The sequence below is a fragment of the Abramis brama genome, assembly GCF_963993115.1.
Source record: "Abramis brama genome assembly, chromosome: 11".
NCBI classification, from domain to species: Eukaryota; Metazoa; Chordata; class Actinopteri; order Cypriniformes; family Leuciscidae; genus Abramis; species Abramis brama.
This window is the reverse complement of record NC_139973.1, coordinates 36,847,934-36,852,019: the sequence shown is the minus strand read 5'-3', so window position 1 is coordinate 36,852,019 and position 4,086 is coordinate 36,847,934.

The window sequence follows — 4,086 nt, the reverse complement described above, 5'->3', positions numbered from 1 at the left end:
ACGAGAAGATATAAATGATATTTTCTTATCCTGGCTTTGTGTAAATGCTCTAAGGTGCCCTAAAACTAATTCTTTATCGCATAAGCCCATCCATCAAAAGCACGGTTTGAACCAGGTGGAATGACATCTATTCCGGTGCAATGGAGCAAAGCTAATGAGGAAAAAAAAATCTCCATTTAAATTCGTGTCATTTGTGGTGGTGAATATCCATACAAGCAGACAACTGATTTGAGCAAAGACAATCATAAAACAAGAGTTTGGAAACCAATGTCTCCAACATATTTTATTAACTGCACCAAAAAAAAAAAAAAAAAAAAAAAAAAAGAAGGTTTTAAAGTCGTACAATTGTATCCCTTAAAATTCATCTTTGATCATCAAAATGACGTATTTAAAGGGGTGGTATAATGCCGTTTTCACAATATGTAAAATAAGTCTTTGATGTGTGTGTGTATGTGAAGTGAGTGTGAGTGTGTATGTGAAGTTTTAGCTCAAAATACCCCACAGATATTTTATATACTGTAGCATGTTAAAATTGTCAATTTTTGAGGGTGAGCAAAAACGCACCGTTTTGTGTCTGTTACTTTAAATGCAAATGAGCTGCTGCTCCCAGCACAGGGGGCGGAGCTTCAAGAGCTTGTGTCCTTTTACCTCATACAGACATGCACTGAAAATTTCAAAATCTTTTAGCCTTTTATGTTCAAACCGGAGTCAGACAATGATGGAGAGACTCAAGAAGAAGTGACAACATATAGAAGCAACGGGACATTTCTGTATGGTTAGTTGATGAATTTATGTAGCTTATGTGTAGTTATCTTCTAGACATTGATTAGCATATTCTGTCATGATAATCGATAAATCGTGTTCCGGGGGCGGGGTTTATGTAAATTCTGGTGATATCACTAACCCGGGAGGAATGTCGTGTAGTCCCTATACCAGCCATTTGTTGTAGTCCTTAAAATGAATTTCTTTAAAAGCAAATATCTTCCTTTGCTTTGAACTTTGAGCATTATAACTTTGCAGATGTTGTTTATGCTCAAACAGCAACATTACACACTAACTAAAGTTAGAAAAATGAAATCATAATCAACCACTCCTTTAAACATATTTTCCAGTGATTTTTTGAATGCCTTAAAATAGCTTGAATGTAACTACCTTTGCTTCATTTAGTATGATGAATATGCAAATTAGTCTCTGCCTCCACTCAATCACACAAGCTCAGATTAACTGATCCATTCGGTCAACTTTAATGTAGTAAATGATACACAATGGTAAGTGGAAATACTGGTTTGATTCAGCCATCTATGTTAGAACCTGAAACTGATTCAGAAGAAGAAGTGGAAGAGTGAATTATACAGGCTCGTCTACAAGTCAATGTTTCAGATTGGTAATGTGTTTATGTATCGCTCTCTATATCAGTGGACACATAACGGTAATTGTGATTAGCATTTGGCTTGACTACATTGTCAAACAGCTAAAATGGTGCTAAAGTAACACAAACCATGTTCCCGTTCACCATCTCTGAGTCAGACAGCTGCCTTCTAAGATCAGCATCCTTAGAAAGCTTTGAACTTAGAATGTCAGTGGAGAAAGGCATATAGTTACATCATAACTTTGTAATATACATCATTTTCCCGCTATACTGCTAAATGTACATGATTTTTCATATCAACAGATATGTTATACCATATATATATATATATATATATATATATATATATATATATATATAATATATATATATATATATATATATATATGGTATAACATATCTGTTGATATGAAAAATCATGTACATTTAGCAGTATAGCTGCTCTGAAGCTGGGGAGTCTCAAGAAAATAAATGTATCCTGGTATATTTTTACATATGTAAAAATATACCAGGATACATTTATTTTCTTGAGACTCCCCTGCTTCAGAGCAGTTAATGATATGCTAAAGCCCGCCCACACGTTGACGTGATAGGTTACAACATGCTTGTGACATAAACACCTGCGATTTCAAACCATGTTTTTGAGACAGTCTTTGGTTCACTGCAGTTTTAAGGAGAAAATACTCAGTGATGGTGTTGACTTATGAATTTGCACATGGTTTGTCTTAAAGCATATTAAAAGCACCACACAGACATACAAACAACATAAAAACAATTGATTTTCACCAAAGAGGCTTTCAACTACATATTTTGTCAAAAAAACAAACAAAAAAAATGCTAGTGTTTTCTGCACTAGGAAACAGTGTTAAGTCCGTGATGTGTTCACTTCAGCCTGTTGTTCTGGAGCGCCGGGTTACCCAAGGTTCAGCCCATCCTGTGTGTTTGTGACATTCTCTGAGTAAACATAACTTCTTGTGGCGCAATAACAAAGAGATATACAGTGGACAGCTTCCCTTCTGTTTTTTTTTTCTGTTTTTTTCTTTACAATGTCTTGAGTAAGAGAGGGGAACAGCACGGGCACAGCTGCTATCAAAGGTAGTGTGCGCAGCAGTGCTCAGAGCTGCTGATCCATACCACACTGTGTCCCTGCTGTCACTCCATGACGCTCGCAGTGCCGCCTGTGAACCACTGAAGTTACTACAATACACTGCATGCAGTCAGCGTGCTTAAACAACACACAGCACAGTTAGCACTGAATAAAGGAAGTCCGTCCGTCCATCCGTCTGTCCATCCATCCATCTATCCATCTATCTATCTATCTATCTTTGCACATCATCCATTCATTTCTCTTTCCTTCTCTCTGTATATCCTCTTTCCGAAAATAGTCTGTGACCTAAAATGGAAAAATATGCACAAATGTGACGCTGGATCACAAAACCAGTCACATGTCGCACGGGTATATTTGTGGCAATAGCCAACAATACATTGTATGGGTCAAAATTATCGATTTTTCTTTTATGCCAAAAATCATTAGGATATTAAGTAAAGATCATGTTCCATGAAGATATTTTGTAAAAAAAAATTGTAAAAACATTTCTTTTTGTGAGTGAATGCAGCACAACCGCGAACATAAATTAACAACTTTAAAGGCGATTTTCTCAATGTTTCAATTTTTTTGAACCCTCAGATTCCAGATTTTCAAATAGTTGTATCTCGGACAAATATAGTCATATCCTAACAAACCATACATCAATGGGAAGCTTATCTAATCAGCTTCCAGATGATGTATGCATCTCAAATTCAGAAAATTGACCCATGTGATTCTGGTGAGATCTCAGAGTGTCACCAGGCATTTACACCGTTGACCTGCCCCATTCCCATTCTTCCTGCACACGAACCTCCCATAACCCACAAGAAACAATTGTAAGGATTAAAAGAACAGCAGGAGTGGAGGAGTGTGAGAGAAAGACACATACAGAGGAGTGGACATGGTCAAATCTGACAAGAAGCGACAAATTAAGACAAATTTTGCAAGGATTTTTTTTTTTTTTGCTCCTTGCAACAGAATTCACCCGTTTATATTCATAAATACAGATGAACACATCTTGTTGAACATTTTGATGAACATAATTGCCCACTTTTCCGAGTTAACACAATGGTGCTGTTCTTGAATACATTTCACTCTCTGAGACCTTGTTTATGTGCTCGCTGAATAAATGTCTTCTCATTCCAGAGAGACTTCGAAGAGCACTTGATGTCTCATATATATGAGACCTTGCTGTAGAAAACAGGACTCAGGGACTCTGTCCTTTGTGAGAGCAACAGGCCCTGTCACTCATAACGTCTGCCTCACACAGCTCCCAAATGTACTTGTTTGAATTATTTTAATCAGCTCCAGTGCCATTCTACTGGAGACGACCATTTGCGTATGCGCTGTTCGCTTCTCCGATAAGCTTTCATAGATTCCCAATATGATGAGCAGCCGAATAATACCATTTCCGTCACAAACCGCCATAGCTGATGCAACAATGCACTTCAATCAGGATATATTACTCCTCTCTGCCGGCTTTGGATGTTGCTGCAATTGAGCAACCTTTATCCAAATCTCCCAATCTGATTTAGACAAGGACAATTTCATTTCAGCCAGCGAGAAAGAGATGGAATAATGAAATATATTGGGGAATGTATTTTTTTTTGCTCTGTCTTTTGATGTCTGA